The sequence below is a fragment of the Eleutherodactylus coqui genome, chromosome 4 (assembly GCF_035609145.1).
Source record: "Eleutherodactylus coqui strain aEleCoq1 chromosome 4, aEleCoq1.hap1, whole genome shotgun sequence".
In the NCBI taxonomy this organism is placed as follows: Eukaryota; Metazoa; Chordata; class Amphibia; order Anura; family Eleutherodactylidae; genus Eleutherodactylus; species Eleutherodactylus coqui.
In genome coordinates this window covers 125,094,950-125,120,401 of record NC_089840.1, presented here as the reverse complement: position 1 = coordinate 125,120,401, position 25,452 = coordinate 125,094,950, and the positions used below count along the sequence as shown (strand labels likewise).

The 25,452-nt window shown below is 41.6% G+C and overlaps 1 pseudogene; it reads left to right on the top strand.

Moving 5' to 3' along the window:
• The first annotated feature begins 1,461 nt into the window (after window positions 1-1,461).
• LOC136626527 (transitional endoplasmic reticulum ATPase pseudogene) lies at window positions 1,462-22,483 on the top strand (annotated as a pseudogene).
• Window positions 22,484-25,452: the final 2,969 nt, after the last annotated feature.

Here is a 25,452-nt window from a genome sequence, read left to right as displayed (position 1 = left end):
GAACGGCACATGATTCAAGGCACACCACATCCTCTGTAAAACATGGTGGAGGCAACGTGATGGCATGGGCATGCATGGCTTTCAATGGCACTGGGTCACTTGTGTTTATTGATGACATAACAGCAGACAAGAGTAGCCGGATGAATTCTGAAGTGTACCGGGATATACTTGCAGCCCAGATTCAGCCAAATGCTGCAAAGTTGATCGGACGGCGCTTCACAGTACAGATGGACAATGACCCCAAGCATACAGGCAAAGCTACCCAGGAGTTCATGAGTGCAAAAAAGTGGAACATTCTGCAATGGCCAAGTCAATCACCAGATCTTAACCCAATTGAGCATGCATTTCACTTGCTCAAATCCAGACTTCAGACGGAAAGACCCACAAACAAGCAAGACCTGAAGGCTGCGGCTGTAAAGGCCTGGCAAAGCATTAAGAAGGAGGAAACCCAGCGTTTGGTGATGTCCATGGGTTCCAGACTTAAGGCAGTGATTGCCTCCAAAGGATTCGCAACAAAATATTGAAAAAAAAATATTTTGTTTGGGTTATGTTTATTTGTCCAATTACTTTTGAGCTCCTAAAATGTGGAGTGTTTGTAAAGAAATGTGTACAATTCCTACATTTTCTATCAGATATTTTTGTTCAACCCTTTAAATTAAACGTTACAATCTGCACTTGAATTCTGTTGTAGAGGCTTCATTTCAAATCCAATGCGGTGGCATGCAGAGCCCAACTCGCGAAAATTGTGTTACTGTCCAAATATTTCTGGCCCTAACTGTATAAACTCCCTGCAGCTGACATAACTCATCTATCACTGCAGTACTTGTCCTAATATGCTCTAACTTCTTCCTAATAAACTCTATATGTAAAGTCGTTTCTGCACATGGGAACTGACATACTCTTGGACAATCATGGATAAGTGCTGCCTCTGACTGTCAGTCCTAGCCTGTGCTGTAGGCTGCAGCAAGCTGAAAAACTATGCCACACCTGTTAGACTTCTGCCACCAGTGACTGTGGTGCTGCTGTGGCTTCCTGCTCATCCACCATGAGCCACAGAGCTGCGATCCGTTATGGATGCATCCTCACAGCCCTGGAGAAATGCTCTGCTCAAGCTGCTTAACAGTCTGTCCTAATGCTGTTGCATTTTGAGGTCCCTCTTCCCTGGAATGAGATTTGTGATTTTGGCCTTGTAGTGGTGATGTGGTAACCCAGTAATGACCTGATGTTTTACAACATAGGCATGGAGTATTATTTCAGAAGACTAAGACTGAAAGAGTTCTTCCATGACAAAGAGGAGACAGGACTTTCAAGAACCCAAACACAGGAGAAACTAGGGGCCAAGAAGAAATCTAATTGGATACCCCATTTTGGTTGCAACCCTACTTTGGACAATATATAGACTCCTTTACACATGTGGTGGAGTCTACTATACTGGAAAAGCAGAGAAAGGAAGTATTCAATATGAATGTGCAGGAAAGAAGGGCCATTTATGCACTTAAAAACAACAAGCAGATCATCATTAAGCCTGCAGATAAAGGTGGCGCTATAGTCTTGAAAGAAGCAGACAGACAGCTGATGGATACCAGATACTACACCAAGCTGGAACAAGACCTGACTCAAAAATATGTGAGGGAATTGGGAAGGGTCATCAGAAGCCTGTCTGTGTGCTCTACAAAGCTTTTGGACTTGATACTGGATGAACCCTAGGGTGGGAGCATTCTACATGCTTCCCAAACTGCACAAAGCTGGCAACGCACGGAGGCTAATTATCTCAAGTGTTGGAATCCTCACTGAAAGAATCTTAGGATGGATAGAAGGTATCCTCAAACCACTGGTGAGAAATACAACCAGTTACTTGCGGGACACCATGGACCTACTCAACAAACTATCAACCATAGGTCCCTTTCCCAATGGTCCCATCCTGGCCACCATGGATGTGCAAACCTTATACTCCAGCATCTCACACAAAGATGGCCTGACTGTGTGCCAGGCACATCTTGAGGCCAATGGGGTCGCTTCTGAATCAGTGCTACAATTTCTCCTTTGACAAAGAGATATACCTGCAACTCACCGGAACCACCATGGACAGTAAAAGGCAACGCAATATGCCAACCATTTCATGGCAAAACTGGAGAGTGACTTCCTGGCCCCCATTGGCCTATTTCTGCTACACTGATGATATCATAATTTTCTGGACCAACTCCAAACAAGAACTAATAAAATTCCACAAGAGATCCAATGCATTTCACCCCAGTATAAATCTGACATTGAGCTACTCGTATACAGAAATTAACTTTTTGGACACCATCATAAAAATTTTGAACATCTCAATATAGACATCCCTGTACCAAAAACCTATTAATCGTTCCACATACCTCAGATGGGGTAGTTTCCATCCCAAACACATTACAAGTCCATTGTCTACAGCCAGGCCATCAGATGCAACCGGATTTACTCTAACCCAGCAGACAGAGATGAACATTTACAGCATCTGAAAAGTATATTTTTAAATCAGAATTACCATCCCACCTCAATTGATGACCAAATCACTAGAGCCACCAGGATACACAGAAATCAACTACTCCATTACACAGAGAAGGAAGAAAAATATTGTGTACCTCTAGTAGTGACCTACAATCCACAGCTAGAGGTACTAAGGAAAACTGCAAATAAAATCCATCATACCCTACACAAATCTGAAAATCATATTCTGCGACTCTCCCCTCCTGTGTTATAGGCAACCTCTAAATTTGAGGAACTTTATAATCAGGAGTGCATTTCCCTCTGACACTCGAGAAGCAACTTATCCCTTCAATGTAAGGAGCTGTAAGACCTGCTCACGTACTGATCAGGACAGGATAAAAATCCCCAACACACAACAGCACCATAAGATCCCCGGGATATTCACATGTTCCACGTCCAATGTTGTGTACCTGATTCTGTGCAGTAAATGTCCTCTTGAAGGCCTTTATGTTGGAGAAACAGGAGAAAAACTTAGAGCAATGAAGAGATCTCATTGCTACACAATTAAGGAAAGAAAGACAGAATTACCTGTGGTGGAGCATTTTTCTAGTCATGGACACAACATAGTCCTGACCCTAGTCTTATCATTATCAGCTCCTGCTCACTCTCTGTACTCAGACCAATAACAGAGGAAGAAGTCTCCAGATTGCTATCCTCTGCCTGCCCCACCACTTGCACCAGCGACCCTCTCCCCCCACACCTTCTCCGGTCCCTCTCCCTGGTGGTTATCTCCCATCTCACCACTATATTCAACCTCTCTCTGACCTCTGGCATTTTTCCCTCCTCTTTCAAACATGCCATCATATCCCCACTGCTAGAGAAACCGACTCTTGATTCGACTGATGCTGCTAACTACCGACCCATCTCAAATCTCCCCTTCATCTCCAAACTATTAGAACGCCTGGTTTACTCCCACCTTAAAAGCTATGTATCAGAAAGCTCTTTTCTCAAACCCCTACAGTCTGGCTTTCACCCCCTACACTCGACAGAAACTACCCTTACAAAGGTGTCAAACGACCTCCTGACAGCCAAATCGAGGGGTGATTATTTCCTACTGATCCTCCTCGACCTCTCTGCCACATTTGACACTATTAACCACAAACTTTTCTCTCATCAGTATTCTTCGCTCCATCGGCCTAAAGGATACTGCTCTCTCCTGGTTCTCCTCCTACTTATCTGACCACTCATTCAGTGTCTCCTTTGCTGGTTCTACCTCCCCTCCTCTTTCTCTTGCTATTGGGGTACCCCAGGGCTCAGTCCTTGGCCCCCTCCTTTTCTCCATCTACATAGCTCCTATTGGACAAGCCATCCGGAGATTTGGCCTCCAATACCACCTCTACGCTGATGACACCCTGTTATACACCGCTTCCTGTGACATCTCTTCACCTTTCCTTCAAAACATCACCGACTGTCTGTCCACTGTCTCTAACACTATGTCCTCTCTCTACCTAAAATTAAACCTCTCATAAACTGATCTACTGGTGTTTCCGCCCCTTACTAACCAACGTCATCCTGACATCTCCATCTCAGTGTGTGTCACCACCATAACTCCCAGACAGCACACCCACTGTCTTGGGGTTATAGTCGACTCTGATCTCTCCTTTATCCCCTACATCAAATCTCTGGCCTGATCATGTCAGCTGCACCTCAAGAACATTGAAAAAATCCATCCTTTTCTCACTGCAGACATGCTAAAACGCTCACTGTTGCCCTCATCCACTCTAAGCCTGATTATTGCAACTCGCTGCTGATCGGCCTCCCCTGCTCCAGACACTTCCCTCTCCAATCCATCCTGAATGTGGCAGCCAGGCTCATCTTCCGGTCCAGCCGCTACTCAGACGCCTCTGCCCTGTGCCAGTCACTGCATTGGCTGCCCGTTAAAAATAGAATTCAATTTAAATTCACTACCTTCATCCATAAAACTCTCCATATCACTGTGCGGCCCTACATTGCCTCACTCATCTCAATCTACCACCCAGCCCGGGCCCTTCGCTCCAGAAATGAAATCAGACTGAGTGCCCCTTTAATTTGAACCTCTCATTCCTGCCTCCAAGACTTCTCCAGAGCACCACCAGTCCTCTGGAAGGTGCTATCCAGACAATCCCTGGCTCACAAAACTTCAGGTGTGCCCTAAAAATGCACCTCTTCAGGGAGGCATAACACTCCTAAACCAAACCCCTCTGTACTCTGCCTGATAACATGCTCCCTGTCCTAGTGACTGCAATCCCTGCTAGCCACCATCAACCAACCGCCCCCTGCAATCATACCGATTCAGCCACCATACGGCTTAAGTCTGACCATTGTTTATGTGTATAGCATCCCTCACTCTCCACCTCACCATACCTTGCACATCTTCAGACCCTTTACCTCCTGTATTACCCCATTATCTGTAGTATGTAAGCTCATTGGAGCAGGACCCTCACCCCTACTGTTTCTATCAACTGATTATTACATGTAACCGTGGTTTTTGTATTTTTGTACTTTTGTCTTTCTGTATCACCCTGTTTTTGTAAGTGCTGTACAAATATGTTGGTGCTATAAAATAAAGATTATTATTATATATACCTCTTTGGATCTATTCCATTTAAGTCTGAGGAGGAATCCTAAGTAGGTTTAAAAGCTCGCTATAACATTATGTTTTTCTATTAGCCATTAAAAGGTATCATATCTACAAGATTACTTGGTTTCTCGTGCTGAGGACAATCACATAGCACATATATACACACACAGACCTAAGAGTGTTCTCCTGCGGGTCCAGCCATCCATGTAGAATAACTGGGTTTAGTGATGGATAGAAGGAACATTGCGTAGCCCTCTCCCTGCCTCTGGACCTATATTATCCCCTCCTCTTCCTCCTCCTGCTTTTCCTTCTCTGTACTTCTCCCATGGGTGGAGAAACATGTTTGGGAAGATGTCCCCTTCTTACCCAAAGCTACCCTACCTATGGTGTTAAGTAATGGTGCACTGGCCAAACAGTTGGAAGCTTGCTATCCCTTAATCCTCCTCCTTCTCCTCACTCTGTGACAACAATATGTCATATTCACTGAGGCCCTGTATCATGTGTTTCAGGAATAAACATACTGATCACTGCGTTATCACAATTGACCACTTTTGTTGTTTTCTCAAAGCATGGCACAAACATCTTTGATCTGCAGCCACTCCACAGGCCCCATGTAGCTGACCTCTATACAGCGCCTGCTAATGACATACACCATGTGGTACTCCATGATCACTCTCTGCTGCTGGCTTGGCCTCTGCAATATATGCAATGTGGAATTCCACCATGTAGGTACATCCCATATGAAGCAGTTAGGTGGTAGTCGAGAGGCAGTTGTGTGTGTACACCAAAAGTGTGAGCACATTATCATGGCCTTTTCCAGGAGCAAATTACCCTGGGTAATTGTTTATGAAGTGCTGCACTACTTGGTTCATCACATGAGTCGGGCAATTTATATGTGTGAGATTTCCAATGTGAGAGGCTGCCAGAATGTTGGCTCCATTGTCACACATGACCTTGCCTTGCTTCACATTGTGTGGGGTCATCTACATGTCAGCTTGGGCCTACAGAGTAGTGAGCAGCTCTTCAGTGATGTGGCTATGCTCCCCTAAACATCTGAGTTTTAGGATAGCTTCTTACCATTTACCACATTTCTCACATGCAGATATTTGTGGCAATGTGGAGGGTATTGAAAGGTTGTATGGAAAGGTTGAGGAAGAGAAGAAGTAGAAGTTGGAGGAAGGTGAGGAGGGCACAGACACGAATAAATGTCTCACAAGTCTTAAGAGTACCATGAAACGTGGACCACCACTTTTGACTTAATGCCCCACCTGTAAGACATTAATCCAGTGTGCTATTAATACACTGTAATGTCCTGGCCATGCTTGCAGGATCATGCGTGCATTTTGCAGAGGAACGTTATCACTCACATGGTGGTGTAGAGCAGGAATGGCTTTTTTGGCAAGTAAATGGTGGCTGGCATCTGGTACTATGGGTTAGCATGGAGCATCACATTGCGGGAGGCATCTGTGTCCACGAGCCTGAAGAGCAGCATTTCTATTACAAACAGCTGTACAATGCTTTCATTCAGGCTCTGTCCTTGTGGATGGTTGGGGTGGTATTTTTTTTTTTTACGTTCCCATAGCTGAGGATGGAGAGCTGGCTACTGAACTGGGACATGATGGAATATGGGGTAGATGTAAATGTTGCAGAAGGTGGTGGTGATGGTGGTGGTTCAACTTCTGCTCTCTATTTCCCATTTTTCTTCAATTGCCGAGAAGAGGCCTGAAGTAGCAGTTCCTGCACAAAACTACCTCTCTGTGTTCAGAGGCTACTGCATAAACAGGGAGGGAAATGGAGGAAGAGACAGCTACAGCAGCGGAAGAGACAGCAGGGTGAGGCCATTTGGCCCAGGTGGGCTCTCCAAGGTAGTAAGTGGTGTAAATTCACATGACTATTCACACAAGTTATGTTGAGGTTGTTTACATTCTTGCCACATTTTAAACACTTACCGCAGATCTTACAGATGACCACTCTTCTGTCATCCCCTGCAGTTTCAAAGAATCTCCAGGCTGCAGAAGTTCTGTGAACAGAGATCGCTGTGGGCCTGACTTTGCTGCTGCTGTAACTAATAGTAGCTGATGGTGATGGTGCGGCCATTTTGTGTTTCTGCAACACCCTACTCCCTGTCTTGGCCTTGCAACGTCATACTCTTCCTCCTCCCCCTGCAAGCAGCTATAAGTCCTGAGTGGACGCTATGCAACAGTGAGCATCGGGAACTGGCGCCTTTGTTTCTCCATCTACCTAAGTACACATTGCCTGTGGAGGGCTGACCACCGCAGGGGAGGACTAGTGGGCGAGTGATGAGCTAGATAGGTGAGGAAAAATATGTCAGCCATAGATTTCACTTGGATATGTCAGAATTTAGCTTTCCGTTCTGAATTGCCACCATTTTTTTCATATGTGCAGTTGGTTGAGACTATAGAAGTTATTTCCACCATAGGAGAAGTGTTAGAACTTTTCCAGTTGTGAGCAATTGAGAGACAAGTTGCATATAATATGTGGCATATAATGGTTCTGCATTTCATCAGGAAACTATCTATCGCCAACAATAAAATAGCTAGGCTGGGCTTGTTTTAAGTTAAAAAAGGGGAAAATACTTTTATTAGTTGGAACATGTGTTTTCAGAGGGTAGAGATACGGGGAAAGCTTGAGAAAATATAGAGCAGAGACCCTAAAAGACTGCAGTTTCTCTAACAGTTTGGAGATATACTAGCACAAATATGCGAAACCTTTAATTACCATCTAACTAGTAATTATAGTATTGTCTGAAGTGAGAGGTGCATGCGGTGGATTTTATGGCCCAGTTTAAAGTAACTTGGCATTCTTGTATGGGAATTTGGCATACAAAGTCAGCCTCCCATTTCAGGAATTGAATGTTTTTTAAAAGAAAGGTAGTTAGAGAAGAATTAACATATTGCTTTTGTTGTGTTTTTGTACTGATTGAGGGTTCTAGATAGTTTGTCTTTTAAGATCGATGGTATATGAACATGTGTTACTGAGTTTGTGTAAAGGAATTTTCTAATTTGAAAGAATGTATAGAATTTGGAAGGAGGAATTCTGAATTTTTCCTAAATTGAAGACAATGGCAAGAGTTGCTCATTGTGATAAAATTCTGCAGCTGGTTTAATATCAGTGTTCAATAGACTATCTAGGTAAAAATCCGGAATAAAGGATTATTAAAGATATATAAGTGTTGACACAGGGATCAAAGCCATCTGGTTGCCTTGAGATAAGAGGTCTCTCGTGAAGCAGGATTTCCATGATATTATGGTCGCCTGCAGTGGGAGAGTGTCTGCAGGGGTTAAATGGTTAGGTAAGTTAGATAAAGCCATAAAATATGACTGCCAATATAATACTCGTTGATGGTGAAATTCTAGTGATGGCCATGTTTGGTCAGGGTTTGCAGCACTTAGAAATTTAATTTGATCTATCAAGTATGCATTGTGGTAATTTTGGAAATTAGGCAGACTTAATCCACCATTTTTGTTTTTTATTTTTGGATATAATCAAATAGGCAATGCAGGGTTTTGCATTTTGCCAGATGAAACAGTTCATTTGCTTATGGATAGTATAGGGATTGGAAGTGTCCTTAAATAATATAGGGTTTTAGGGATTACAAGCATCTTGTAAAGGATGATCCTGCCCATCCATCCCAGCTCCAAAGAGGCTAGCCTGTCAAGTCCTTTTCGAATTGTTTGTAGAAATTCGTTTTTACCAAGTTAATATGTCGGGGATTTATAATATACCAAGGTAAGGAGGAATTGAATGGGGGGACCACTGAAATGGGAAATGGGAATTTGAAAGACAAGAGTTGTTGTGCTTTTATTGTCACATTGCCCCTCATCATCAATGATTTTGCGGAGTTAACCTTGCAGTAGGCCAAATTTGTCTAGTTATTTAGTGGCTGCTGCTAATATGGTCGCCGGGTTTGTGAGTCTTAATATAGTGCCATCTGCGAAAAGATTTATTTTATTTGAGTTTGGGCCCACCTCTATGCCTCCACAATTTGGATTATTTCTTATATCTTTTGACAATGGTTCCATAACTAAGAAGAAGATCAGAGGTGATAGGGGCATCTTTGCCTTGCGCCGTTTGATATAGTACATGGCTTCGATGGGAGTCCATTAATCAACACTGTTGCTGAAGGGGAACAGTATAGGGCTTTAATAGCATATACGATAGGGCTCTCAAGCCCAAATCTCTGCAGCTTTTGGAACAGATATCCCCAGTGAACCCTATTGAATGCCTTCTCTACATTCAAGGATTAAAGCAGTCATATGCTTTTACAAAAACAGCAGTTAATCATTAAAGCATTGTCTTTACTGGACACTATTGCACACTGACCTTTGAACAGTGTAACAGAAGATAAGAAAGAAAGTAAGTTATATATACTTTTGCTGAGCACTATTCTATATTTCTATTCCTGTAACAATGCAATCTTGCTGTGCAAACAACACATGAATGTACAAGCGTATATCAAAGATGTTCATAGGAGACAGGATGAAATATATATATATATTTTTTTAGGCCCATAGCCTTCACATGAGCATGGTCTGACCATGGTACGTGTCCAGTATCAGATTGACTTATGTCTGTAATGGCCCATTTGGTTCTTAGAAACCTATTGAGTCATGTGACACAGGGCACAAGTGAGAGGCACAGAAGTACCATCTCGGGACTGTTCTGGAGTCCTGGCCGGAGAATGCGCAGAAGCCTCAGCAGAAAAAGGTGAGTGAGAAGAGCGGCTTTCCCACTGCTTGCAGCTCACACTGTGAGCAGGACCTTCTCTGCAGCGGGGCATTACTGGGTAGCCTCTGGGTAATCTCCGCTGGCAGGAGATGGCTATTAGGATGGTGAGGGTTGATGCTTGGTGTCGCTTTTAATGAAGGCCTGGAAGGATTCTAGTGTTCGACCATTCTGCTCCAAGCCCAGGACACCCCTAGTATGGCTCATTTTTGATCTGTGTTTATCCTTCCCAATTTAATTGACAATTGGAAAATACCTAGGAATTTCTTCACACAGTTTTATTTGTGCTTTTTAGCTTTGGAAAAAAAATGCTGTGAATTTAATGGATTTTTTACAAGCTTGTTAGAAGGCTTTGTCAGGCCGATTTCACACAACCAAGAAAATTGTGTGAGATTTGTGCGTTGCAAGATGCTCAAATCTCACACAAATATAGACCTCATTCTTTTGAATGGGGTCATACACATGAGCACTTTTTCCCCCACATTGTTTTGCGGTCTGATATCGCACTCATCTGTGTAAAATTAGCCTTATGCAGACATTCATTTTTTCAAGCATTTTTTGTTCCAACGGAAAAATTTTCAAAGAAGCTCTGAAAAAAAAAGTTACACCTAGAACACTGGCTGTGTTTTGAAAAAAATGTGATGCAACAAAAGTGAGGAAACCACCAAAGATAAAGCACATTGCTTGTAATGTGTTTCCTTTCTCACTATTCATACACAGGTAACATCTGGCTGCATTGTGTTTGCGTAAAAAATGCTGGAAAAACTACTTTGAAAAATGCTTCAAAAATGCCTAATGGGGTACTGTCACGCTCCTTCCCTGCAGGTGCTATGCCGTGGTAATATTAAGCTGCATTTACACACACAGATGATCGCTCAAAATTCATCAGAAACTGACAGTTTTGAACGATCTTTTTTCATAGGCTCTAATGGGCTAAATCAGCCCTTTAGTACTTCATTGCATGTATTTAGAGAACAGCGGGACAGCGGCTGGTAACAGCTGTTAAAGAACGCTGTCTGTGGAGAACACAGTGCGCGGTCTGTCTTATCTTATCGTCCTGAGGGACAAGGATTTCGTGCAGACCCGAAGTCAGTGATAGAGGAAAAGTGCGCGGTAAGTGCACGATGGGCGCACATTTACACACAAGGATTATCGCTCAAAAGCTGGCTTTTCAGCGAATTTTGAGCATTCATCGTTGCGTGTAAAAGGGCCTTTAGTTTCTAGGAGGTACAGTGTCTAATATTATATTAAGAATCCTCTTACAGATGAATAAAATGAACCTCATTTTCATATTTAAAATTATCCTTCCCAGCAATAGATCACTGTAGTAAATGGATGTGCTGACCTCTTTTATTTGAAATGTATCACATTACCATGACTTTACAACGACTTTTACTGAAGAGATCTCACACTAAAGTTAACTGCTGACATGACTCTGTATTTGGTGCCTATTTGCTGAAGTATTCAATCAAAAGCTAAACAAATCTTCTTACTGTTCTTCTCAATATAACCTTTCCAAAATGTTTCATTCTGTGTAATTTATTTATAACCTTGGTAAATTGGACTTCTTCCATGGTGGAATATTCTCTGATATCGTTTGTAACTGTAAATCCTAAACGTGTAGTGTAATTGGATTGAAATAAATATACTGCAGGTTTTCCACCAGTACAAATAAATTCATGATACATTTTATTTCACCTTGCATGATGCAGTGTATCATCTTTCTGTATATACTGTATGTCATTTCCTAGTGGAAATGTCAAATAGAAGATTCTTTCGAAGAGGCATTAAAGCTTTCAATTAAACAGGGATCTGTTCTAGCTATTTAAACAATGTACATATTAACCTGTATATTTGATGATAATACTGAATTTGGGTTTACAGATTGGTTTATATTTGGATAGATTTTGATGCAATAGATAGATAGATATGAGAGCAGTTATTAGTATTATTTATAGTACCAGTGTTTCTGGTGGCACAATGTGCCACTTACTAGAATAATATATAGTGAAAGGGATTGGAGTATGTCAAAATATTTCTGTACAAATAGTAAGCTATTGCCATTATTTGCAGTTTTGCTGAACGGTACAAACACCTATGAATAAGAAAACCCCAGTAAATGTACAAAATAGCAATACTGATACTGCAACATTTAAACCTGTGAACATTCCGAAGGGATACAACCAGTGTTTCTGGTAGTGCGATGCACCACTTACTGATCTACACTGTAAAGAATTGGAGTTGATACAAATATTTCCGTGCAAATAGAAGACTATTGGCATTATTTACAATTTTCCAGAACATTGCAAACCGTGCTTTACAAACTTTAGCAGCTTGTTGAGGAGACATGTTGGGTCAATGCTTTCGCATATTAGCTGCATGTGATTTACAAACTTCAGCAGCTCGCTGAGGAGACATATTCGCTTGTAACTTTCACATATCTGCTGCACAAGATGTATAAACTTCAGCTGGTGGCTGAGATGAAATTGTGGCTTACTGCTGTGTTTAGGCTGCATTAGCTTCATGGCGGTGTTAAACCCTCTGTGGTGACATGTTTGCAGGACAGTGACGGTTAGTTTTAACACTGGACAACAGTTGATGATTAGATGAAGGCGAAGGTGATTAGGTTAAGATATCAGTGAAGGACTATGCTTCAATGCTGTTGTGGGTCAATATGCACCACCAGCTATGTATGTGTACATTTCTAATGTGTCATTTATTGGAGTCTCAACACAGGTGCCCAGCTGACTCGAAACCAGCTACAAACTGCCAGACTGCGGACTGCTGTATCCATAGCATCTGAGGCCGTGGGGATTTATGGGGATGTAGTCCACCTGTAATCCCTCATTTAGTGCACAGGAATGAAGGACCTGTGATGACATCACTGCATGTCATCAGGCTCTGCTGGTTTAGGACCTGTGATTATGTCACCATCATGTGATCAGGGGTGGAGCTCAGAGACCATGTGACTGATCACGTGATGGTGATATCATCACAGGTCCTGTGAGCACACGGCTGCTGTCAGGCTCTGAGTTTTCTATATGCTTTAGGACCTGTGATGACGTCACCATCATTTGACAGGGGTGGAGCATGTGAAGCACTCACACACACACTCACAGACAAATGGTCATTAGCACTTAGATAGATAAATAGATATTTTGAGGGATTCCACAACCTTATATAAATACATTACTAAAGTCACCCCCATCCTGGTATAACACTTTGTCTTGGAGCTGGAGGGAGGGGTTATATTACCTAGTGCCCTCCTTTATTCCCATACAACCGCTGATTTGCTGGTTACTAGGGCTTTGCTTTGGTGATCCAAGGTCACTGTGCTACCTCTTTGAAAATTGGATGCACAATATACATTAGTAATGCATCGGTAGTCTTAGACACTAGAAACTGCTCTGATTGGTTCATGCGAGCAACCCTGGACAATCAGAAAGCAGCATGCAGTGTTTGATAACCGTGGACATCTTGGATCACCAGAAAGGTGCACCAACAACTGGAGAATCAGCAACTTTACAGGAATAAAGGTAATATAAACACCAATTAGTCTCAGGACAAATTTTTCTTCTGGAACTGTTGGGTTCTTTAAAATTGTCCAATCAACTGTACTCTGTGGGGAAACATGGTAGTAAGTGTCCAATTATCCTGCAGCACTATGCCAGAGGAAACAAAGCTATATTTCTATTATCTTGCAGTTCCCCAGACAACCCCTTTAAGGATCGTTTTTTAGGTTTTGTGCTGTATTTCTTTCAAGTTCATTGACCCTACTAATAACATTCTTTGATATGTCACTATGATGTGTTTCATTGTTTTATGTTGGATTTTCCTTTTAATCTCTTCCTGCACCCAGACATAATAGTACATCAAGAGCTTATGGTTGTTGAGACACGCACTATTATATCAAGGTGATTGCAAAGGCACTGCCACTTGGCCCATGCAATCACCTTTGGAAGATGGCTGTAATATACAGCCATACTTCTGCTGCAACTGTTGGGATTAGAGAAAACTCTAAACAGTTAGCCACCTCAATGCTGTGACTATGGAGACAAGACAAGTCATCAATATTTAATCCCAGTTAACCTCTTCAAATGAAAGTCCCATTTTGGTAGTAAAAAAGGTGAAAATATTAATAAATATTAATTATATAAAAAAATTGAATTAAAAGATCACAGCAACCAACAAAATACATATTTAATACAACATGCTTATGGCCGCCTGCAGATGGCCGGGTCGGATCCCGCTGCGAGAATTCTCACAGCGGGATCCGACCCACGCCTCTGCAGGGACCAGTGCGGGTCTCACCTGCTCCCGCGGCTCCGGCACTGTGATGTGCCGGCTGCCGGCCAGCCATCGCACGCGCAGAGCGGAGCTGGCCCAGCACTACTGACATTTCTGTGCGGGCCTGTGCAAGACCAGTACAGAAATAGAACATGTCAAGGATTCATGGGAAGCAGGAAATACTGACAGATTTCTTTATTTCAAACAGCTACTGTAGTTAGAGAATGTTATGAATTAAAGATATAATGAGTGATTCCTTTAGCTGAACTATAATTCTGTTGTTCAGTCTAAAAGGGCCCTGAAAGATTAAGTGATCTATTTACATATCATCTTCATTTGCATGTAAAAGGACATCTAAGAGTTGTTTGCACAGCCCAGCTTGTGTTTAAAAACACACCCAGTTGTGCAAACAGCTGCTGACATATTCCATTGTTCTCTTAGCAGCTGCAAACACATTCCTTTGTTCTCCTCCTGGCTAGTGTAAACATGCCGCGGGGAGAACATCCTGCAGTCCTTTGAAAGATGAGCGAAATACATGCAAATGGAATGCATTTGCTCAGTCTTTGATCGGCTGAAGGATGGATTTTAGGTGAACTAAAATCCATCGTTCAAACAAAAAATGCATGATGCTCGCATTTACATGTAATGATTATCACTAATTTTCGTCCGGTTGGACAAATTTTGAGAGTTAATCATTGCATGCAAAAGGGCCTTCAGCCTAACAGTTGATATCTGAATAGTCTACTGAATGCAATGGGCTTGCAGACAAAGGAGATATAATTTACATCTACCTGTCCACCCACTCTATCAGCAAGGGAAGCACAGTAAAAGTATGTGTAAATATAAATGCTGGTTCTACTAATGTGTCTCTCTAAGGAAATTACCATTAAACCTTCACTACCATAGACTACTTACTACCTGGTAATTCATATTTTTTAAACTTTTTCTGTTGTAGTCTAAGGCTGGATTCACACGAACGTATATCGGCTCGGTTTTCACGCCAAGCCGATATACGGCATCCTCATCTGCAGGGGGGGGGTGAAAGAGCCAGGAGCAGGAACTGAGCTCCCGCCCCCTCTACGCCTCCTCTCCGCCCCTCTGCACTATTTGCAATGGGGAGAGGCGGAACGGGGGCAGGGCTAATTCTCAGAACTTATCCCCACCCTGCCCCGCCTCCTTTCATTGCAAATAGTGCAGAGGGGCGAAGAGGAGGCAGAGAGGGGGTGGGAGCTCAGTTCCTGCTCCTGGCTCTTCCATCCTCCCTCCCTGCAGATGAGGACGCCGTATATCGGCTCGGCGTGAAAACTGAGCTGATATACGTTCGTGTGAATCCAGCCTAAATGTGTGGTTCAAAAGAGGCAACAGCAGTCAGCTGTAAGAAACAGTTCATAGCCATCAGCTGTGCAATAGGCTTAGTTCCCGAGTCTGCTCCATAGTCCCTCTGGCGACCCATGACGGATATATCCAGTATACAGTATTAAAATACAGTATTAATCTGCCCCAATATATGCACTTGTTTTGTTTATATACACATGGCAAAAATAAATAAGTTTTTAGTGTGTCAATTAGAGCAAGCTTCTGGTCAATGGTAAAAGCAGCCATTTTTTTACGAGGGAAAACATAATCATCTACTTTATTAAATCTGCCCCCATGTTTTCTTTATGTTAATTTCAGTTCAGTGTTATACTGGAAAAAAACTGAAACATGAGCCTATAGCTCTGAAATGAAACAATGTATTGTGGAACACGTTAGTAGTAGCTTTTAAAATTTTGAAGTCCTATCCTTCAACCTTACCATACCAAACACAAAATTGGTTTGCTTTGTAATTACATTCTACTGGGAAATAATGTTATGAGAATGACCTTTCCACCTGGTCGTTATATTTAGAGGTGATGCCACTCACTATTAATAATGCCTGTGATCAGATCTGCTCAGCTCAAGCCAATTAAAATTATCCAGAGAGGCTGTCGGGGCAGCTTCTTCTTTAATGAGGTCATTTGATTTATAAATGTTTGCATATTCTGCTGGCTTAATATGAAAAAAAGTGTTCAATAATTTAATTTTGTTCACAAACTTTAAATTGCGTTAATAAAACTGGAAAATCCATCACACACAATGAGCCTGACAAGTGCTTGTCAGCTGAATGCATACAAAGTCATCTTGTGTTCTCAATAGAGATGCATATTAACAGGCAGCTATGATACAATGTTGCACATAATCTAAACTGATAACATCTCATTAGGATTCAATTGCACTTCTTGTGTTTATAATGAATAATTAACAACTTAAAGATCGGACAGTGTTCTAGCCTTGATTGATATAAAGCCTTATCAACCTGCAAGGGAAGTTCTACTTTTTATGAGATTTGTTTGTTTTAGGATGCTGAAAATATTGTGGTTTTGGCAAATATTCCACGTTGAGAACCATAAACAATCAGTAAATATCAGTCAGTGCATAAAGTGACACCATCCATAAAGTTACCCAAGCAGGATAATTAGAAATATCTAATATGTTTTATTTTTATTTAAGCCCTTATTAGTTTAAAACTGCTAACGGTGTTAATGCACAAGCGTTGTCAGCCTCCGCTAGTGCTTGTGAGGTACCAATAATAGCCAGGGTGAAGTTACATCTCCAGGTGCATTCTGGCAATTATTGCTAAATCCCTAGCATTAACAATGGCCGGTCTCATGTGGATGTGTTGGATTCCATATGCAGGAGCTCGCAGTGGAATCCAGCTTTGACTGTGGCCAACATCCACGCGGAAATGTTTAAATCTGTATTGCAGATGGACCCGGCAGCTCACCGTCGGACATGCACAGTATAGATGTATTTTCAACGCTTTCGTTTTCCCGTGATGCGGGATGGCCCGAGGTTCGGAAGGATTCCATTGACATCAATGGAAGCCATCTGTGTGGAATCCGCACAAGAATAGAGCATGCTCTGATTAAATTTCCGCGACTGGAAATCGCAATCGCTGTCCGCTTATGTAAGAGGACATGCGAATGCTCTATTCTTGTTAACCCTTTCCAATCCAATTTGTATCCTGGTTTCCCTAGGGGGTTTACTCTTTTTCTGCTGTTATACAACGGCGCTATCTGCTGGCTAAAGCCAGTACTGCATGAGGTGGCACGTTGGATAGGCTCCGACAGCAGAGAGGCTGGCAATATACAGTAAGAGAGCCCGGACGGATGTCTTCCAACATCGGAGCTGTACAGCCTTAAATCGTAATGTCTTCAGACGTCAGACAGTGGATTGGAAAGGGTTAATGGATGCGGAATGCTGCGGATAATCTATGCAGATGACGATTGCAGATTTCACAATCCAAATCTAGTCATGTGATGCTGGACCGGCCTTAAGAGGTTTTCCGAGACTTCAACATTCCTAAGGCTAAGCCATCAATATTTGATTGGTAGGGTCTAGCCTTTGGGACCCACCTTAGTCAGCACAATGAAGAGGCTTAATATCTCTCAATAAATCATACAATACACTAGTAAAGCACATAAAATCCATTTAACAGAAAACAAAACAAAGTACTGTACAGAGGCATTATAAAACCTCTCTATCATTCGCAAACTCATTACAATGAATGATTCTTATTCCAAAGTGAACAGAAAGGTTACATAGTCGTACAGGGAATAAATGACTTCATATTTTAAAGCTTGAATTGTTTCTGAAATTAGTGTTACAAGAAATAGTTATTAAAAGACCATCATCATTTCTCTCGTGCTAAAAAGTAACTTTGATGACAGCAAAAGACGATTCAATAGGGTACTGTGTATGTAAATTTCAATTATCACCAGTATTATAATATATAGTCAGATATATTTCTAACATTTGGAATTCATCTCACACTACTGAAGATGACGTAAATAAGGAAATTAATTACACTGATAATGTTAATCTTCAAATTTTGGCATATGGTTAGTAATTTCCCATGGGTTAAGTAATCTGAGGAATAATAGCTGGAAAACTTGAGAGACAATTCCCCAATAGACATATTTGTTTTTAGAAATAATGTCATTTTAACTCTTCCGTAGATTGGGTTTATGCTTTATAGTAATTGTATGAATCTCATTTGGTTTTTTTTTTCTGCTCACTTATGAAAAATTAAAACAAAACCTAAAGGGGAAAGAGTCAAAGAATTGATCTTTGCGAATATCCTTATTTTAGGATTTGCTCCCATCTTCCTCTTTTTTCTCACTTAGGGAAAATTACAACAAATTGTAAAATGGAAAGAGAGATATGATTCATATTTGGCAATCTCTTTATTCTTGATATGCTCTTATTGTTCTTGACAATATAACCCTTTCTTTTAAAACAGCCCCATTTGCAACCAAAGTGATCACAACCATTCCGATTCCTGGACTCCCTCGGAGATCAGCTGTTACCCCTTAGAAGTGGTTCACTTTTGCTCATAGAGATGAATCCTGGGAGGAAGTGGGGGACATCCCGCCATATACCATCCTTAGGCCCTATTAGTCTTGATAAGACAAACCATTTAAAGTCAATTGATACAAAATACATAAACCTTTTCTGGTGGCTGTATTGCTGTTGTGTGTCCTTTTTAAACCCAATAATACCTTATACCCCTGTTTATTCTTCCTATAGCATAGCAATTTTCTGGCTTTATGACCATGGTTACTACATATCATCTCAATGAATATTAATGGCGCTTACATTTGATTCAGTCATTTGCCTCCATATGGTGGTTCTGTGAGTAACAATATAACATGGATCTAACATATAGATATGTGTATCAGCCCTTCTAGCTTTTAAGTAACAAAAAAGTTATCAAACAGTTGAAACTACACACAGGAACTTTGCAGCGCTCTATTTAAATCCACGTTCTGAGCAATCAGTTACCAACTTCTCTTTTATGCTGCTTAGAAAATCAATAAAACATATTATTTGCTCAGATGTGTCTAAACTACTGCATTCAACTGTATATTTCTGCCAAATAAATATATCATAGGTCAATAATTTTCAATTGAGAAAGTGGTAATCTCTGAAGGACAGCATTGGTAAGATACCTGAAGTCTATTTCTATTGATTGTTAGTTTATGTCTTGCTCTTAATCATTGTTAGAAGTGGAGGATTATTTTGGGCTTTTGTTGAAGAAAAGGTGAACATGGTGATAATATATTTTTTTTTCAACCCAATGTCTATGAAAACTAGTAACTATGCAATAAAGTTATTGATATTCAAAGGATTCTGCAATGTTAGGTTTGGTATTTTTATGTTATCAATCTTATTGTATTGACTACATCTCAAATTGGCAATGCAGGTTACAAAACGTCAGGTTGAAAGACCTGGAAGAGGCAACATAAAATGGAACATACAGGTCCCTTTCAGTAGTTATAAATGTAATTATTTGTTAACAGAAAATTGCAAATATATTTGTATTATTTAAGCATACAAGAGGTCTATACTTTCCTGCAATATTATTATTTTTGATAAATGATAAACAGAAATCAATACATAAACAAATAATGTAATAACCTAACTGATTAAAGCCCCATTTAGACGGGATGAATGTTGGGCAAATGATACCTAACACTCGTCCCTGCACATACCTGCTACAATGCTCCTGCACGGGAGCTTGTATCCCTGACTCACAGCGGGGTGGCAGGAGCAGATTTCAGTTCTTGCTCCCCTCCGCCCCTCTCCATTCAGTTAACATAGTGACCATTTAATACTAAACGGCTGCTATTTATACTGCACTGTCATAGTTAAACTCATCCCTCATCATTTATGCAGCATAAACGATGGACAATAAGCTGATCACTCATCGCTCAGTGTAAATAGCGTCCGTTCAGTACTAAACGGCCACTGTGTTATGTCAATGGAGAGGGGCGGGGGAGCGAGAGGAGAGAAATCTCCTGCAGCCCCCCCAGTGAGAGCTAACGATACTAGCTCCTGTGCAAGTGCATGGGAGCTAGTATGTGCAAGGACGAGTGTCAGGAATTGTTTGCCTGACAGTCATCCTATCTAAAAGTCCCTTTATCCACTGCAATTCTTAAGCAAAAGAGCCAACCAAACCGGTTGAATGCAGATGAGGCTATCAATAAAGATAACAGCATTGTCTCCATGTCCCATGGCAAAATTGATGAGTTTCAGCTTTTCCAGGAGGACACTGTGCTTCTGAAGGAAAAGAAGAGGGTAAAAGCTGTGTGCATTGTCCTGTCTGATGACACCTGCTCAGATGAGAAGATTCATATGAACAGGGTTGTACGTAATAACCTGCAGGTATGGCTTGGAGATGTAATAAGCATTCAGCCATGTTCAGATGTCAAGCATGGAAAACGCATTCATGTCTAACCAATACATGACATCATGAAGGGCATCACTGGCAACCTGTTTAAAGTCTATCTGAAGCCTCACTTCCTGGAAGCTTACAGACCTATCAGAAAAGGTGACATTTTCATTGTGCATGGAGGAATACGTGCAATGGAGTTATAGGTGGTGGAGACGGATCCCAGCCCATATTGTACTGTGGCCCCAGATACTGTAATTCATTGTGAAGGAGAGCCTATTAAATGGGAGGATGATGAGGAATCTCTGAAGGAAGTGGGTTAGGATGATATCGGCGGCTGTACGAAGCAGATGGCTCAAATCAAGGAGATGGTACAGCTTCCACTAAGACACCTGGCACTTTCCAAGGCTATTGGTGTGAAGCTGCCTCGTAGTATCTTGCTATATGGACCGCCAGGAACTGGAAAAGCCCTTATTGCTCATGCTGTTGCTAATGAAACCAGTGCATTCTTCTTCTTCATTAATGGTCCTGAGGTTATGAGTAAATTGGCCGGTGAATCCGAAAGCAACTTGCGCAAAGCCTTTGAAGAAGCTGAGAAGAATGTCCTTGCCATCATTTTCATTGATGAACTGGATGCCACTGCCCCTAAGTGAGAGAAGACACATGGAGAAGTTGAGCGCAGAATTGTGTCCCAGCTGTTAATGCTTATGGATGTCTTGAAACAAAGGGCACATGACATTGTTATGGTTGCCACGAACCGACCCAACAGTATACACCCAGCCCTTAGACGTTTCGGACATTTTGACAGGGAAGTCGATATAGAAATTTCTGATGCTACTGGCAGACTGCAAATTCTACAGATTGAAACAAAGTACATGAAATTTGCAGATAATGTTGATCTAGAACAGATTGCCAATGGGACTCAGGGTCACGTTCATGCTGATCTGGCAGCGCTGTGCTCAGAGCCTGCACTCCAACCTAGCTGCAAAAAGATACACCTCATCAACTTGGGGGATGAAACTGTAGATGCTGAAGTAATTAATTAATTGGCTGTCACAATGGACGATTTCAGGTCTGCACTTTGTCAAGGTAATCCATCAGTGCTGCGTGAGACGGTGGTTGAAGTGCCACAGGTCACCTGGGAAGATATTGGTGGTTTGGAGCTGCAGGAGCTGGTACAATATCCTCTTGAACATCCAGACAAGTTCTTGAAGTGTGGTATGACCCCATCTAAAGGTGTGCTGTTTTGCTGGCCACCTGGATGTGGTAAACCCTTATTAGCCAAAGCTATTGCCAATGAATGCCAGGCCAACTTCATCTCCATCAAAAGCTCTGAGTTGCTCATGATGTGGTTTGGAGAATCCGAAGCCATTAGAGAGATCTTTGATAAGACTCATCAGGCTGCTCCCTGTGTCCTCTTCTTTGTTGAATTAGACTCCATAGCCAAGGCCCATGGTGGTAACATTGGTGATGGTGGTGGAGTTGATGACAGAGTCATCAACCAAATCCTGACTGAGATGGATGGAGTGTCTACCAAAAAGAATGTCTTTATCATTAGAGCCACCAACAGACCCAACATGATTGACCCAGCCATTCTGCATCCTAGACGTCTGAACCAGCTCATCTATATCCCACTCCCAGATGAGAAGTCCCACATTGCTATTCTTAAAGCAAACCTGAGGAAGTCTCCAGTGTCCAAGGATGTGGATCTTGACTTCCTGGCTAAAATGGCCAATGGTTTCTCTGGTGCTGACTTGACTGAGATCTGTCAGTGGACTTGTAAGTTGGCCATCCGTGAATCCATTGAGAATTAAATCAGAAGAGAGTTGGAGATGCAGAAAAATCCTGCTGCCATGGAGGTGAAAGAAGATGACCCTGTACCTGAAATCTGTAGACATCATCTTGAGAAAGCCATGTGTTTCACGCACCATTCTGTCAGCGACAATGACATCAGAAAATATGAAATGCTCGCACGAACTTTGCAGCAGAGTCATGGCTTTGGCAGTTTCAGATTTCCTTCTGGAGGCCAAGTAGAAACTGGTCCAAGTCAAGGTGCCGTAGGTTGAGCTGGTGGGAGCCACTTTACAAAAGGAGAAGACAACCTCTATGGCTAGATGAGCCTTTGATACTGCCCCTCATTGTATTGCAATTGAAATTCTTACGTTAATGGACACACTGCTTTTCATTCCTCAGCCAGAACAGCATAACTGCAAACCCCTGGTTTTTGTTTTGTTACTTGGGGATGAGAAGATGGGCGCCAGATATCTCAGGATACAGGCTGACTTTTTTTTTCTTCTCTCCACCTCCCTGTGTTGCTGGTGTGGCGTTCCTGTGGCACTCACAGCACCTGGAGCAAACATGTATGTAGTTGCTTATTATTTCAATCCTTCATTCTCCAGTCAAGGTCTTATAACCATCTAGACCTTGGACAAGCTGGGCCTTTCATTGGCCGTTGTGGTCAGGATGTAGGGGCTGCCCCTCTGGCAAAAGGTTATTATTCCTATGGATGCATAAAAGGAAATTCAAAGAATAAATGCATGCTTCAGAATTAACTTAACACTATCACGTGTGTTCAGACTGCTGCAGACAAGAACATGCAGTGGGTTTTTTATGTTGGTATTGGGCATAAGGTTATTGGATTATAAAAACAAAAAAATGCAGGTTGACTTCTAATGTGAGAATAAACTGACTGATCACTAATAAAAAATAAAACAGTATATTGCAATACCATAGTATCGCAATATACTGTATTAGTAGTCAAATGCTTGTAAACTAAGTCCCCTATGGGGACTTAAAGATGAGCAAGGTCGAGTAAAATAGAGATTATAAATAATACAAAATATAAATTTCCTGTCTTTCCAGTCATTGCATCAAAAATAAAGGAAATAAAAGTATGTAAAAATTGGAACAGTGTGTCCATAAAAGCCCAATTTATCAGTATATCACCTTATTAATTTCACGTAGTGAATTTTATTTTTTAAAAATGCGGTGCTAGAATTGTGTTTTTTTTTAAATGGTTACCCCATATCTAAAAAAGAAAATTGAATAAAAAGCAATCAAAAAGCCATGTACCCCTATATCATACCAATAAAAACTACCAGTTGTGCTGCAAAAAATCAGCACTCATGCAACTGCATTAATGAAAAAATAAAAATAAAATGGCGGGGTTAATAAAATGGTGACAGCAAATATATATTTTTGAGTAGTACTATATAAAAAAATCTATATAAATTTGGTATGGCCATAATTGTACTGACCCACAGGACCAGCTTGGCTCCCACACTCTTCTGCAGGGCCATAGACTGGATTTTCAGCGTATTGTCCAATGTAATGGGGTCACTCTTCCGGAGTACTACTTCACCAACCTAGACTACGCCGACGATGTTGCACTTTTGGACGTCGCATCTAATAATCTGAGACACTCATTGGAACAGCTCGATTCTGAGGTGTCCTGTCTTGGGCTTCACATCTCCTGGCAAAAAAACAAGCTGCAGAATCTATGAGCCAGCGCAATCCCTTCGGACCTAGACATAAATGGGCAGTAAGTCCGTGTACCTCAGAAGCGTTCAGCATACAGATGGGAGGGTGCTTTCAGATATTCTGTGGAGAATAGCGCTGGCAGCCTCAGCGATAAGGTCCCTGGAAAAACTCTGGTGGAGGCAAAACATAACACTGAGGACTAAGATTTGATTTTACCAGACCTGCGTAATGCCAATATTATTGTATGGCTCTGAGACTTGGACCTTGCTGTCGCAAACCACTGAGTGTCTGGAGTCCTTTTATGTGTGATGCCAACGCCAGATTCTCCATGTCCGTTGTTTTGACTTCATCAGAAACAGTGTGATAAAGGCTTGCACAGGGCTTGAGTCATTCACAGAAACAATAACAAGGAGACGACTTGCACTTTTTGGTCATGTTGCACGCTTGTCAGAAGCTGTTCCGGCCCACGGTGCTCTAACTGCTGCGATTGCTAGGAAACCGAGAGACGACCCCCTGCCGGATGGCAGAAGCCTCCTGGTCATCCGCAGCACTCGTGGGTGCAACAGATAAGCAACGGTGCCTCCTTCGACATCTACACTGAATGGAGCAATGCTCTTGGTCATGGTCATTCTCGATCGGCGCTATGGACCATCGTCGTCCAAACGTGTTAACTAACTAACTAACACAGGATAGAAGTAACGTCATTTTTACTGCACTGTGAACACTGTAAAAACAACACCCCACTCACTCCTCCCAAAAAGTGGCAGAATCGTTTTTTTTCCATTTCATGCCACTAATAAATGTTTAAAGCCTTTCCAATTATGGGGCATGTTAAATGGTACCATTGAAAAATACAACACATCCTGGAAAAAACAAGTCATCATGTAGCTGTGACACTAGAAAATAAAAAAGTTATGATTTTTTGAAAGTGGGAATTCAAAAATGAAAACGGTAAAAAAAAAAAAAACTAAAAGGGCTGCAATCAGAAGGGGTAAAACAAAACTTGGAATTAATTAAACCAGTCAAGCAAATGAAAGCACTATATGTATTAAACTGGTTATGACATGCAAAGCAGTTTCAAAAATATAATAATTTATAGCAATATATACTAGAACTGCAAAATGTGACCTGGATACAGGAGCCTCAATGACCCTTGGTAATAAAAGGGTTAAGAAAGCAATAAAACTGTCTGTCTCTTTATTTACGTTTAAAAAAACTTTGCATTTGTGAGTTTGCATTCTTTTGGTCTTAGAATAGACAGAAAAAAAGAACTTACTTCTGAAACACATCAGCTAATTTTATTTTAGAAAATAAAGACTACTCCATGTAATAAATTACCAACAAACTGAAGATATCTTGAAAAAGTGTGCACTTCTCAATTTACAGAGCAGCAACAACTGTTTCCAGAATACATAGAGTGACAGGCCATGGTCAAGGTCATTTTGTGCCTAGTGCGCCCTGTGTAAGGCTTTCATGAGTGCCAACAATCCAACCTCCACTGCGCTCTACCCCTTCCATCGCCCTGCTGCCCTTCAATTCCTGAACTTCTTTGGGTCCCCAAAAGTTCTAAAAGCCTATACTCACCTAACCCAGTAGGCTGCAC